Below are 14,908 nucleotides of genomic sequence, written 5' to 3' on the forward strand. Positions count from 1 at the left end.
CTTGGGTCTGACCATGGATGCCATCTGGGACTCAGGCTCCCAGCCAGCAGGGAAACTGACAGGGAACTCTATCCTGGAGAGGAGATCTCCCCGGGGCGGTACCCACTGGAGGCCTCCTGTGCCAAGCCTTTCAGGGCTTCAGCGGATGTCAGACGGCCGGCAAGCCCCTCCCTAAGCAGCGCCCCGCCCAGGCGCGGTCCTGAGGTCAAATTCCACCTGACAACCATCTACTGGAGGTTACACCTCGGTTTCAGAGCCAGAGCAGCAGAGCCTCCTTTGACAGGAGAGATCTCGCACTTGGGCCCCTTGCCTTGCAGACAACGCCAGAAGAACACGGTTATTTTGGGAGTAATTGTTTTGGTTACGCCATCCCGCGTGTTCTCTACTCCATCCTAACCCGTCAGGTTTCTAAGCCTGGAATAAAGCCTTTCAAGCTTTTAAACACGGTCTTTATGAAAATTCCGCCCGATCTTTTCCTTGCTACCTTGTTGCTCTGCGATGTTGAATCCCATTTCACAGATGAAGAAATGGAGGACCCAAGCAAGCGATTTCTGTTTAAACATCTTTCCCAAGACAGCCCGGGACCAGCAAGTCCGGTTCTCAGGATCTCAATTCCGGTAACAAATTCCGATTTGAAGAACACGTGCGGTTCGCGACGTTCAAACCGCAGCCCCACGGAAACAGTTAAACGTTTCAAATGAAACCCCCCAGCCCCCTTCCCCAGCTTTCAGCGGGATGCACCTGGCTTGACAGCTTCAGTTTGTATTTCCGAATAGGTGGGCATTCAAAGGGTTAAACCGGATCAGGAGGGGGCCAGTTGCGGGCAGCGGAGCCAAGAAAGGGTTAAAAATATCAACACATTTGCTCCCCCGTTTGGTTCACAAGGGGCAGCAACAGAAGTGGGGGAGCCAGGGAGCCCCCTCAATGAGTGATTTTTTAAAATTCTAGAACTTTTAATTCCGACCAAAAAAAAAAAAAAAGTGTCCCAGTTCGAAAGTTCTTTTAACCTTTTCTTTTTTTCATTATTTTTTTTTCTCTCGATTTCTCCGCGGGCTGGCTTATAAAAGTCGCCCTGTCCTTTTGGGTTCGAGGAACTGGGTTCCCCCCACCCCCGCTCCCCTCCAGGCAGGGCGCGGGACGGGGGCGCCGAGGGGACCCCGGGAGTTTTCTCCCGGGGCCGGGTTGGGACGCGCGGCTGCTGAGTCCCGGCTCCGGGCCCCTGAATTGGGGGGTCCGCGTCTGCCCCAAACGCCGCTTTCTTCCGTTTTCCATGTCATTTCCTGTACTAATAAGATGGTGGTCAAAGCAGGGGAGGAGAGCAGCAGCGAGTCGCCGCCGCCGCCGCCGCGCCGAGGCTGGCGCTGAAACTTTGCCGGGGCCCAGCGCGCCCGCAGCGCGGCCGCTCCCGCCGCGGGGGCCGCCAGCCGGGGCCGCGCCGCCTCCGCCGAGCCGCCCGCCCGGGCCCGCCCGCGCCGCCCGGGCCCCGCGGCCGCCGCGGCGCTCCCGGGAAGGTGAGTCAGCCCCGGTAGCCACTGTGGCCATTGAAAATGGCTTCGGAAAGCGCTCGGCAGTTTGCCAGCGCGCGCACGCGCGCGCCGGGGGGCCGCCGGGGCAGGGGCTGCGAGCGGCCGCGGGGGCGGCGGGCGGCCGGGGGGTGCAGCGCCCGCGGCGCGGGGGGGTCCGGGCGGCGCAGGAGCGGGGTGGTGGTGGCGGTGGGGGTGCGGCTCGCCCCGGCCCGAGGTGGGTTAACCCTTCGGCAGGTAGCTGCCGCCGCCGCCGCCGCTGCGGGACTCGGGGGCCGCCCCTCCGCCTCCTTCCTCCCCGCCCGCGCCCCGCTCGCTTGCTCGCTCGCCTGGTTACAATGTAGCCTTTGCTCTGCGCCGGCGTGCCGCCCGCTGACGGACGTGGCCGCCGACCAATGGCAGCGGCCGCCCGGGCCCCGGGCGTTCGGCCTGAGAACGCGGAGACACGGGCGGGGCGGGGCGCCTGCTGGCTGGACGGCTCGCCGCTGCCGCTGGCCTAGTTCTCGGGGGGCGGTGGGGGTGGGTGGCGCGCTTTGGGCTCGGCCACTGGGGTTGCCGCGGACGTGGGAGGCACGACTCCTGCTGGGGTGCGGTGGGGGCCCTCTTTGCAACGCGTGCACGATTACCTGGTAAACGTGGTCGCTCCGGGGGCCATTTCTTTTAACACATTTCGCTTCCCAGGTGCGGTATAGACTCTTTGGGAAATCTCTCCGGAGTGTAGCCTCCATTCCAACCCCCCCCCGCCCCCCGCCCCTCCGCAATCCCCAAGGTAGTCTCCTCTGCAGGCATTTGGCGGCCGATGACCTTTCTACGGTCAAGGCCAGCACGCCCCAGGCAAGTGACTGCAAGGAGAATACAGAATGTCTTGAGCGCTGGTCGGTGCTGGTTTAAAAGTTGCTCGTGTCTTGTACGGGGTGGTATTGGGCGATAGGGGCTTAGACCACCCTCGGGATGGGCTGGGACTTCAGGGAGAAAAATGTTAAACCTCTCTTCTTTCTCAGATGCTTGTTTCATGTGGAGTAACGCTGTTGTATATAATTTAGAGTGGCTGAAAGGAAACACACCCAGCTCTTTGTCCCCGGGGACAGGGGGAAGAATGAGACAGGACTCTTGATGCCTGTAAACCTATTAACTGGGGGTTCTGTTTGTGCTGTAGCAAAAGAATTTTCCATGAAGCATGATGCCTGTGGCACCCAAGCTGTCCTTCGCCCTCATTTCCCCTTGAGAGAAAGGAAGGGGTTGGGGTTATGAGATCCATGGGGCAGATGTAACTTTCCTTCCCTGGAGAGTGGGGCATTATTTTTGCTCACTGACTTTCTCAGAGGTGGGTGAGCAGAGTCCTCTGTAGGCACCTGTCTGTAAACCTTCCTCTCTGGAATAGAGCCCAGGCTGGTTGCTTTAGTTTAATGAAAAAGGGCTTCTCCATTGGAGTCCTTCCCCTTCATACTGATCTGGGACTTTGGACTTGACACGGTTACCTTTGACCTCTTGGATCTTGCTCCTCCATCCCTAAAGTAGGCCAACAAAGCCTGTCTGGGCAGGCGGTTGTGAGATGAAATGAGACAGCACAGAGACAGTGCCTAGCCCTCAGCCCACAGTGAGTTAAGAAGTATTTTTCTTCCTGGGATTATTGCAGAACACTCTCCAGGGAATATCAGAATTGCCCAACAAGCCCCACCCGGGTCCATTCAGTCCCAAACTTGGTGGGGCCTCCAAGGGGCAACTGAGGCAGAATCCATGCTGCCTACCCTAATGACTGCTCAGAGATGGGGGGCTCCCCTCACTGGCCCCAGGGGTCCTTCATCAACCCTCACAGCTGTCACTTACATACTACTCCGACCTGAGTTACAGTTCTGTCCTCTTGACCTTTTGCATTGATGTGTTTCATAAATTTGTTGTCTCTGGTGTCAAGTAAGACTTCTAGCTTCTGAATCTTTCCTCACCTGGACTTAAATGGGGGGAGGGGGGGTTCCCCTGGTTCTAAGTTCTTGGCAAGTGTGAAGGAAGTGAAGACCACTGGATGAGTAGGCAGGAGTCATTCCTGTTTATTCAGCTGCCTCCTCTGCTCGTTCTCTTGACTGTCTCATAATTATGACCCACACACAGAGTCCGAGGCTGTTCCATCATTTTCTTCCCTAAACCACCTCCAGGGCTCTCATCTTAGCCAAGGCTACCCCATCTTGCTAGTCCCTAAGGCAGAAACCTTGCTGTCTCCGTTCCCACACTGCAATCCACTGTATCTCCAGATCTAGGGAACTTCAGCTTATTAAATTGAATCCATCCACTTCTCTCTGTCTTCTCTTCCCTAGCATTTTGGTCAAACACTGCTGTCTATTCCCAAGACAATAGCACGAGCCCCCTAGCTCCACCTGTGACCTCCCCTCCACGTCAGTCTTAGGGTGGCAGAGTGATCTGTTCCCAAGAAGCTCACAACAGACTCCCCATTTCTGCATAAAGCATTGAAGTCTTCACAGTACTTGTGAGATAAAGAACCAAATTGTTCCCACGGTTTACAAGCCTCTGAGTGATGTGAGCCCTGTCCTTTCCTCGGCTTCGTCTTCCATCTTCCCTAGATCTCTCTGTTCTCCCCTGCACATGTCGGTCCCTCCTTCTGGAATACTGAACCAGTTGTGATCTAATGCATGAGTTAAGGTTGGGGGACAGCAAGATGGAGTGAGTATCTGGTGGTGCTTAATGCCACACCCTAAATATTTCCAGTTCCTCCAGGCAGGCGCGTGTAGGACTGACTGCAGCTCCCCTTGTGCTGGGCGGGGCTGTGTGACTGGCCGGTGAGTTGTGAACTACAGTGGCCCATGCCACTTCTGGTCCAGGGCATCTGGTTGCTGGCGTGAGGCCCTCCTGAGTGCTCTTTCCCTGTGGTGTGGCATCTGGCAGGAGGTAGGGTTGGTGGCTGCTTCTGCTGGCCTGGGTCCCCGTGTCTCTCCCTGAGTGGAGCCCCTCGGTGCCCCTTGATGGACGTGCAGCATGAGTGATGGTTAAGCCTTTGTTCTTTCAAGCCACTTAGATTTGGGGGTTGTTTGTTACTGCAGCATAACCTAGCCTGTCCTGACTGATACAGAGACTGGGGGAGCATTCTAGGCAGAGATGAGTACACACACACAGGCTTGGAAAAGCTCCTCCTCAGTGGCCAGGGTGATTTTTTTGACAAATAAATCTGAGTCTGTCAACCCCTGCCTGAAAAGCCTTCTGGAATCCTTCAGTTGCCCTTCAGACCCCATGGGGACACCATCTTGAACCCCTCCATTTATCATGTTCAGCCTCACGTAGTACTTTACTCACGTTTCCTCTGCCCTGGCCATGCATTCCATTTCAGCTGTGCAGGTCTCCTCATCCTTCATCTTTCAGCTTCAGCATCGCCTGCTCAGGGAAGCCCTCCCTGGTTAGGGCAAGCCCTCCACTGCAATCTCTCACGGCCCATGTACCTTTCCTTTATAGCACTCGTCTCAGTGGTGGTTTTACATTTATTGGTGTATTTACAGATTGCAGGCTTCCCTGGTGGCTCAGTGGTAAGGAACCCACCTGACGTTGCAGGAGACTCAGATTCAACCCCAGGGTTGGGAAGATCCCCTGGAGAAGGAAATGCAACCCACTCCAGTATTCTTGCCTGGGAAATCCCGTGGACAGAGGAGCCTGGCGGGCTACAGTCCATCGGGTCTCAAAACACACAATTTAGCGATTGGACGAGAACAACATTGACTGCAGTCTTACTCTTTCATCTACCGTCAGCTCTGTGAGGGCAGGGCCTGGTTTGGCGTGCACATGCCGCTGTACCTTCAGCGTCCATGCACATGAGCTGCTTAGTAAATACCTTCTGATGAATCTCTGAGCACTGGCTGCAGGCTCATGGTGTGCTGGGAGCTAAGGACAGGATTCATTATCAACGCTGTCCCCCTGGGGTGTGGGCAGGTAGGTCCAGCAGGAAGGAGGTGTCAGGTGTGGCAGGCAAAGTGATTGGCCTGTAGAGAACGGATACCAAGCTTCCCATGTTTACAGGTGTTCATTCCCCCAGAAAGACTGTGTTTCTGGGATATATGAGAGAAAATTCCAGGAGGGCCAAGAAGATGAGATTTAGTAGATTGTTGAGGTCTCTGATCTGGAGAATATATGATTTAGTGGAGGAACTGCACAATGAGAGATCCAGGGATGGTGAAAATGAAGGTCATGGTGATGAAGGCAGCTAATGTTTACTGAATGCTTACTGTGTCCTAGGTATGGGCCTAAGCATGTCACGTACCATATGCAGAAAACAGAGATAGGGGTTGTTATTTCCATTTCACAGATGGGGAAACCGAGTCCCCAAGAGGTGATGGAAAGGATCCAGGGCTACACAATGGTGTAGCCAGGATTGGAACCCTGGATCTGATGCCATCTCCCTAGGATGCCCTCTTAGAGTGAGGGCAGAGAATTCCAGACCCATCAAGGAGAAGCCGCTTTGGAAAAGTCACATGGGGCTATAAGTTTTCCCGGACGTAACCCACCTAACATCGCATTTGAGCAGAAAGGTTCTTGGCTCAGAGGTGCCTGGTAGTCTTTGGTGCCAGGGCTCGTCTAGAACCATCTGGTGCCTCCTCCATCCTTCTTAGGGCCTAGGAGTCCTTAGAGGCCCCAGAACCCTGTGTTCTTAGAGTGGGCCTGGGAGGGACTTCCCTACAGCTGGTCCAGGGCTGCACCGGAAAAATAAGCCGTGCAGAAAGAAAAAAAAACAATGAAGAAAAAAGAAAAATGTGCTGTTATTTTTAAAAAGCCTGTTTCATATTGCAGATTTATATCTGCGTTGAAAAGGCCAGCATTCACAGGGGCGGTCATTCGTGGTGGCATGCCCAGGGCTAAGGCTCTGTAAGGGGGGAGGCCTGAGGCATCCTTCGGCTCTTCCTTCATTCATCGGGTGGTCAGTGCACACAACCAGGCACTGTGCTGCGCTTAGGGGTGCAATGCAAAAGCTGGTCCTTATCCCTCCAGAACTCACTGACCAGTTAACCAAACAGTTTCAGGGTACAGCAGAGGGGGACAAGAGAGTGGGCCATGGACTCTAAGTCAAGGAAAGCTTCCCTGAGGAGGCGGCCTTTCAGCTGGGTTTTGAAGGATGAGTAGGAGTTGGAGAGAAAGGAAGGCATTCCAGCATGGAGTGTGGCTTGTACAAAGGCATGTGCATGCAGAAGGGCTTGGGGAGGCTCTGGTAGTTCATTTGGCTGAAGGGGACAGGAAAGGGAGGAGGTGAAGGGAAATGAAACCAGAAAGAAATGATAGTGATGATAATAGTGATATGACTAACACACCAGTCTGATCCTGCCTCAGGGCCTTTGCAGTGGTTGTTCCCACTGCTGTAACACTCTCTTACTCATTATCTCCATGGTAGGCTCTCTCACCTCCATTGGGATTTGCTCAAATGTCACCTTCTCGTGGGTACTTATTTAAAATCGCAACCCCTGTCCCCTTATCCTGCTGTTTCCCTGCCTTTTTTTTGCTCCATTTTTCTCCATAGCACACAGCATGTATAACATGCCTTGTGTTTTACTTATTTATGTTGGTTTTGGCTGCCTCCCTTAATTTTACTGTAAGTTCCCAGAGAAGGGGGGAGTTTTGTCAGTTTTGTTCAGGGCTGCAAGAATAGTGCATGGCACGTCATAAGGCCTGGTATTTGTGGAATGAATGAATTAATGGAGCACTTACTATTAATATATGCAAAGTCCTTCATGATGTGTTTTCTATGTCATCTTCCCAGCAGCACCCTGAGACTGGTGCTATTATTTCCCTTTAGGAGCGCAAGGCTCAGAGAGGTGGACTAACTTGCCCAAGGTTTCCCATTTGGTTAGCAACACCATTGGGATTTGAACCCAGGTCTCCTAGCTCCTGATCCCTCCCACCTAACACGGAGACTCTATCCCAGCCAGATTGTAAAAAGGTTATGACCGCTCCGCAGAGGAGTTTATACTCTGTCTGTGGGGCCTCTGGGAGCCACAGAAGGTTTTATGAGGAGAAAGCTGACATGGAGAGCAGACCCAGGTCCCGGTTGTCAGCAGCAGCGGCAGCTTGGGTGTGAGGCTGGAGGCAGGGAGGCCGGTTAGGAGGCTGTCACAGCGTCAGGGTAGCAGAGGGTGAGGATGAGGGCATGGTGGAGGCCCTTCCAAAAGGGAGGGTGGGAGCGGGGGGGAGAGGACTTGGCCCTGCGCGCTGAGACTCAGTGCAGTCAGGTTGGAGCACAGTTCTGGGGGCTGCAGGCTTCCTGGAGTGTGTCTGACTTCACTTCTGAGTAGCCATGGCACCCCTAGATAAGATGAGGCAAAGTCCCTTGGGCTGGCCTCTTGGCAGCGGGGTGGGATGGAGAGCGGGTGTGTGGGCGGGGCGCCCTGGAGGGGGCGTGGCCTCAGCTCCAGCCCTGCCCTGCTCTCGGCAGCTGGGAGATGCGGGTAAGAGGCTGCCCCTTTTGCGGCTGCGTGTCTCCTCATCCGCACAGTCGGGGTGATAATGGTGCTGGCCTCACAGAGCTCCCCGGGAAGGAGCACCAAGCCCCGATGCAGCACAGGGCCAGCTCTGGGGGGGGGCCACTCCTTGGGCGTGAGGTCGTGACCGCAGGTCACGATATATCTCCCAGGGCACCGATATAATCTTCTGCCACTTGCCAGGGACGGCGCTGCCCGGAGATGGGAGGGTGAATAGTCACAGTGGTCTCTACTTAAACAAAGGTGACCTGGCCAGACCTTCAGACACTTATACTCCCCCACGGGCTTGTATTCAAAGCCAAACATGTTTGGGCCTCAGTCTCCCTTGCTGTAAATGGAGATGGTCATGTCAGTCCCGCGTTACCTGCTGTGGAGGAAAACTCTTTCCTCCGTGTTTTTTCAGGACCACATTTTAAGAGGACCACGTACTGAGCATCAGGGCACTTGACATCGGCCCCATAAGGCCTCTTCCTCATCTATTTCTGGATGAGGAAGCTTGGGTTCAGAGAGGGTAAGTGACTAGCTTCAGATCACACAGCCGTCATCTGGTCTTTCCAATCGCCTGAAGAAACCAACCTTATCAAAGGAGACTTTAGGGGCCACCTCCTTGTGTTATGTAACAGTTCCCTGCGGGGCCCCTCAGTGCTTTCACCCCAGGATTTGATTATAAACTCTTGGCTTCCCTGGTGGTTTAGATGGTAAAGAATCTGCCTGCAATGCAGGAGACCTGGGTTCAAACTCTGGGTTGGGAAGATCCCCTGGAGAAGGGAGAGGTTACCCACTCCAGTATTCTGGCCTGGAGAATTCAATGGCCAGAGGAGTCTGGCAGGTTATAGACCCTGGGGTCACAAAGAGTCGGACACGACTGAGCGACTTTCAGTTTTACAATTTCCCTGCAGGGCCCCTGGGTGCTTTCAACTCAGGATTTGATTATAAGCCCTTGGTTTTGGGACCCTCTCCCCACCCAGGAACCTCATGAATCAGATCTTACTGGTACATCTGGACCAGCTAAGAGCCGCCAGTGAAACGACTGTGGGTGAGGGGAGCAGAGGTGGAGAAGAACAGAGGGCCTCTCGCTGGCTTGCTCCCCAGTATCAGCCCCAGGTCAGGGTGGATGCTGAGGGATGGGAACCCTGTTTGCAAAGTGAGGCACCCCTGGGCCTCTGGAGCCTTCGGTGTCTTCTAGGGCTTTCCCTTCCCACCTCTTGTGCATCCCTCAACCTGACCCATAAGGGCAACCCAGATCTCTCCCTGACTTCACACTTGTCCCACATCCTTTATCGTTAGCCTCCGAGGCCAGCAGAACCACTCTCACAACGCCCAGTTTATAATTGAGAAAACTGAGGCTCAGAGACAGGAAGTAGCTTGCTGGAGGTCCTACAACTTAGGGAGCGACCAAGCTAACAGTCTAACTCCAAATCTAGCATCTCTTCCTCTGCACCCCAGACCTCCACTTCCTGGAATCAGAGCACAAGGGGGCCTCTGAGAGCATTTGGCCCAATCCTTCCCAAAGGGCAGGCTGTCCGGCCCCTGCTTACATATCTGTGGTGGCTGGAGCTCGCCCCATTCCTGGGGGGACCGAGGCATCACCCCAGGTGATGTGTGTGAAGGAACGGGGGTGGTCAGAGATGTGCTGACCGGTAGACTGCTTCTTCCAGGCAGGGCTGGGGGCGAGAGGGATCAGCAGGCAGGCTATCAGCTTGTCTTGGGCTGGGCTGCTGTGGACGTCACTGAGCAAGTATATATGGAACCACCCCCACGATGTCAGCTTCCCCAGAGCAGCTTCTCTCACTATCTCATACTTTCCCCAAGGAAAAGTGCTGAGGGCCAGGGAGGGATCCTCCTGCCCGATGCCCAGGGGATGGACATGACCGGCTTGGGAGGCTCCAGGATGGCTGTGGGGCATGGGGAGTGGCCCACCCAACCCACGGCCTCAGCAGGGAGTGAGCCTCTCATAGGGGCAGCCGACTGGGACCCGGCCGGGCTGGACTCAGCATTGTCTTGGCCCAAGGTACAGGGTGGGTGGGCTCTGGGTGGGTGAGGGAGGGGTTGAAGGCTGGGACCCCACTCAACCACACAACCCAGCACTTCACTGCTCCAACCCCACCAAACGGGGCTTTTCCTGGGGTGGGCTAAGGCCTTTCCTCAGACCAGCTGTGTCCCAGAGGAAGAGTCAGAGGGGGCTGATATCTGGGGAGGAGGTGAAGAGATTCAGAGGCGGAAGGTGTCATAAGGCAGAAGCCCCTTAGCCTGGGGTAGGGGAGGGCAGGGTAATGGGGTCTGCAGAGGAAATCAGCCAACTCAGCAACTGAGCAGAATTTACCTCCACGAGATGTTGGGTGTTGCAAAGGGAGGATTAGCAGAAAGGGAAGATCCAGGTCAGAATTTTGGACTGGGCCATCCCAGGTCTTTTATAAACCTTGTGCGGGCATGTGTGCCAAGTTGCTTCAGTGTGTTCAGACTCTTTGCAACCCCACAGACTGTAGCCTGCCAGGCTCCTCTGTCCATGGGATTTCCCAGGCAAGGATACTGGAGTGAATTGCCGTGCCTTTCTCCAGGGAATCCTCCTGAACCAGGGATCGAACCCACATCTCCTGCGGCTCCTGCATTGCAGGGAGATTCTTACCCACTGAGCCGCTGGGGAAGCCCTTTATAAACATCAGTAACAGCCAAACCTGAATGAGGCTTATAGGTGTGTATGGGCCCTGCCTGAAACAGGGTGCTGCCCAGATTGTCTTATTAGCCTCAGTTTACAGAGGAAAGATTGAGGCCCAGAGACGTGAGGTGACTTACCCAAGGTCACACAGCTAGTAAAAGCTGAGCCGGGATTTGAACCCAGGTTAGGTCTGATTCCAGAGGCCGAACTCTTCATCGCTCTGAGGGGCTGCCTCACTGTTACTGCAGTGGGAACTGTTGTCAGGAGCCTGTGCTGGGAGGGACTTGCAGACTCCAGAAGTGTGCCCTGTGATGCCGGGTAGTACAACAACATGGACCAGTAGTGACATCAGGCCAGTTCCCGGCTCTGTGCTTCTGCGTGCTCACCTGAGAAATGGGGGTGTCTGGCGCAGGTGCTGTCCTTGTTCCTGGGTTGCTGGGACCTTCCCATGCAGCACTTGGGTCGGCACGTGTCCAGGGAGCACCCCTTTGGGCTCTGGAGGTCCAAACATAAACCTAATTTGGATGGGCCCTGCACTAGGAACACCAGGGGCAGAGTCCCCCAGGGCCAGGGAGAGGGTGGTCCACAAACTACTGCCCATCCACAAGTTTCCTGTTACTGGCCCATAGCACGGTACGTGCAGACCTTAGTGTGAGTGCTGAGAAACTCATATCGCAACTTGACACTGCTGCATCATTTTTTTATTGTAATTTACAAAAGCATCAGTTGGCAACAGACTGGAAAACTTAAAAAAAAAAAAAGGTTCTTTACCATAAATAGCTTGAGCAGCTCTGGCCCAGATCCTAACTGTGATTGAAGGTAGGAAGTGCCCGGCTGTTCAGAGGCAAGGTGGGGAAGGGAGCAAGTATTCTGCCTTGGTGGCGGGGGGAGGGAGAGGAGGGGCTAGGCTTCCCAGAAGTGCTGTTGAGCTGGACCTTGAAGGAGGAGTAGGAGTTTGCCAGGTGGGGGAAGAGGGAAGGACGTTGTTGGCGCCGGGAACAGTATATGCAAAGGCAGGCGACGGGAGGATCTGAGGGTTCAGGGCATGGCAGGTGATCAGGGCGTTTGGAGAAGAGGTGGTGGACGGGCCCTGGAGAAGCAGGTCAGAGCCAGCCCAGGAAAGCCTTGAATGCTCGACTAAGGAGTTGAGACCTCAAGCCTGGCCTGGGGTCAGAGGTTGTGAGGCGGCGGATAAGATCGCAGCTGCGTGGGCGCTTTAAGGACCGAAGGGGCCCTCCGTGCGGGAGTTCCCTTTGGTCTTCGGCCCTGAGGGAGGCTGCCTTATGGTCTCCAGTTGGGTGAGGGGCTGGAAAGCAGACTCGAGAGTCTGGCTGGTGTCTGGTTGCTCCGGGAGTCAGTCCGGGCTGGACAGGCAGGCCGTTCTCCAGTGTGAGGGGCGGGCCTTCCCAGGCTGTCCTGGTCAGTGGGTGGGCATCTGGTGTGGTTGGATGGCTGTGGCAGAACCCTTTTGTGCCCCCTCTGCCCTAAGCTGCCAGTGCTGCGAGCTCACGGGGTGTGTCGGCCGCCTGTAGGAGTCCAGGGCCGTGTTTGGGAAGGGGAAGGCCTGAGGCCCGGGGCTGAGTTTGGGGGCTTGGCCAGGCCCCGGGAGCCTGGGGTTTGCTTAAGAGGTGAGCCGTGGATGACAGCCTGAAGCTGCTTCCTGCATGAGCCCTCTCTGATGGGCCAGAGCTGAGCCGAGGCCTGCTTTTGAGGCCTGAGGGCTGGACGCTTGATGGAGGTGGCGAAGCAGGGTGGATGTCCCCATGAGGCCAGCTCCCGGGAGCAGATGGCACGTTGGTGGGGCGGCAGAGTTCCTGCTGTGGCCGAGCCTCCTGTCCCGAGAGGAGGTAACTGCCCTGTCCCGGGGCCCCTGGGAACAGACTGTGGTGCTCCTGGGCCTGCATGTGGCCACAGGTCCTCCCCACCAGGGAGCTGCGGGGAGGACCGCCCCCGCCCGCCCCACCTACACTCTCCTCCTCGGGGCCCCAAGCGGGGTGGCGCAGGCTCTGGCTCCCTCCCTGCAGCTCCCTGTTGGTGGTAGGGCCCCACTCAGCAGGCCTGTCTGGCTGCCATTCAGCGGGGAGTCCAGCAGGCGTTGGCAGGAGTCACTGGGGTGCTTTGGTTTTGACCGTGGCCTTGGTGGTGCTGGAAGGGACTTCCCTGGTGGCTCAGATGCTAAAAAGCATATGCCTACAGTGGGGGAGACCAGAGTTCGATCCCTGGGTTGGGAGGATCCCCTGGAGAAGGAAATGGCAACCCACTCCAGTACTCTTGCCTGGAAAAATCCCATGGACAGAGGAACCTGAGGGCTACAGTCCATGGGGTCGCAAAGAGTCGGAGATGACTGAGCGACTTCACTTTCACTCTGGTGGTGCTTGGAGGCTTGCCTCTCCCGTGGCAGGAGAGGGCGGCTCTGGGGCAGCTGGACTCCCCGGCTCCCGCCCTCCAGCCTTCGTCCTGCTGCCCTGGCCTCTCCCAGAGCTGGCGCTTCTCACTGTGAGCAGTGGGTGGCACCGTCCTGCTTCTTGGCTGCCCCTCTCCTCATAGACGCCCCTCCGAGCCTGTTCTTCATGGGCTTTGTGGCCTTCCTTCCCAGGTGCGGTCCTCCGAGGCCGGCCCTCTGCTCTAGCCTCCTCTGGCAGGGACTGAGCCTTGCTGTTTCTCCCTCCAGCCTCCCTGTAGCTCTGTCATCCGCCCCTGCTCCGGCTCCCTGGGCTGGTGAGGCCAGGACTTGCTGGCCCGTCTCCCAGGGTCCCCTTCCCCACCTTCAGGTACAAACCAAACTCCCCCCTGGCACTTCTCGGCGGCTCCCTGCCTGCCCCGCCCCCCGAGCACCCTGGCCCTCGGTCAAGGACAGTGGCCCAGAAAGGCTCCTTTGCCCTTTTGGATGGACTCGCGCCTGTCTTGCAGCAAGCGTGACTGCTTTTGGCCCTCAGGTGTGGCCGCCTCCTTTTCTCATCCATGGTACTGATGAGGCCTTGTGTTTTCTGGGGAGTCTGTATGGTTTACAAAGGAGCTACATGGATGACGTCTCACTTCATCTTCACGGTAGGCTTGGGAGGTGGATACCGTGAGCCCATCTTGTGGATGAGGGGGTTGAGGCTCCATAGGGTTCAGTGACTGTGTTACAGTCTTTCAGGAAGTCAGGGGCAGAGCTGGAACTTGGACTCATACCTCTCATCTCTTTTCTTTTTAAAATATGTGTTTATTTACTTGGCAGTGCCAGGTCGTGGCTGTGGCATGTGGGATCTTTAGTTGTGGCATGTGGGACCTAGTTCCCTGACCAGGGATGGAACCCTGGGCCCCCTGCCTTAGAGGCATGGCGTCTTAGCCACTGGACCACCAGGGGAGTCGATCCTGGCTCTTTTCTTGGCCCTGTAGCTGTCCTGAAGGTCAGAGCATCATTGATCTTGGCTTGTTGTAGTGTCAGGAGCTGGGTGCCTGACCAGGACTAGGGCTCTGGCCCGCGCTGGGGCTCAGGCTGTTGGATACGGTGGGGCTCTTCGTGTGGCCTGGGTCCCTGTCTGGGCTCAGTTCACAGTCTGGTGCATTCAGCCCTGTAAGGGTTGTGCATCTACTTTCTCCTTCCTTCCTGAATTCCTGCCCCCAGTGTGAGGTCTTCCCAAAGACACAGCCCCAACCCTGGGAGTCTAGGCCTGATGCCAGACATGCTGGCCGGGGGCTGGGGGTTGTTGGGACAGAGGGGCCAGGACTGGGCATTACGGGGGCAGGGGAGGGGCGAGAGATGGGCGGCAGGAGGTGCACTCGGAAGCTGGCCTGTGGGCCTCTGACACAGCGGTGTCACCGTGAGGGTCCACAACTCCCAGCCTCTCCCTCCTCCAGGGCATGAGATTCTGTGCTTCCTTAAAGCCATTCACAATGCGGGGACAGTAAGCGTTTTTCTCTGAATCCCCTAATGAGGCTGTGAGGTTCAGAAGGGCTGGAACCCTCCATCCTTGTGGTAAATCCTTCCACCCCTATGCATGGGCTTGTACACATCCAGGGACCAGTAGCTCACTGTTCCCAAGACATCTCCTTGTATTTTTATTACGTTATTTTACTAAGTTCAATTATATAAAAGATATAGAGATACATATTTGCTATAAAAAAATCAAGTATTATTTAAAAAGTAAAACATGATTTTCCTTGATAACCATAGCATTCCAACCTCCTCCTCCACAGGGCTTATCATCACTGTTACTACTTTGGTATATATCCTTCTAGATCTTCATCTGTACATTGCATACAGAACCTATAGGAATATGTAC

At 55.8% G+C, this 14,908-nt stretch overlaps 1 protein-coding gene across 1 annotated transcript in view; it reads left to right on the plus strand.

Moving 5' to 3' along the window:
• The first annotated feature begins 1,301 nt into the window (after positions 1–1,301).
• PRDM11 (PR/SET domain 11) overlaps positions 1,302–14,908 on the plus strand; it is a 94,219-nt gene continuing 80,612 nt past the window's right edge. Inside the window, exon 1 of the mRNA XM_043481364.1 lies at positions 1,302–1,511. The gene's annotated coding sequence lies outside the window, so the exon portion shown is untranslated. The remainder of the gene's footprint in view (positions 1,512–14,908) is intronic.

Source organism: Cervus canadensis, chromosome 11 (assembly GCF_019320065.1).
Source record: "Cervus canadensis isolate Bull #8, Minnesota chromosome 11, ASM1932006v1, whole genome shotgun sequence".
NCBI classification, from domain to species: Eukaryota; Metazoa; Chordata; class Mammalia; order Artiodactyla; family Cervidae; genus Cervus; species Cervus canadensis.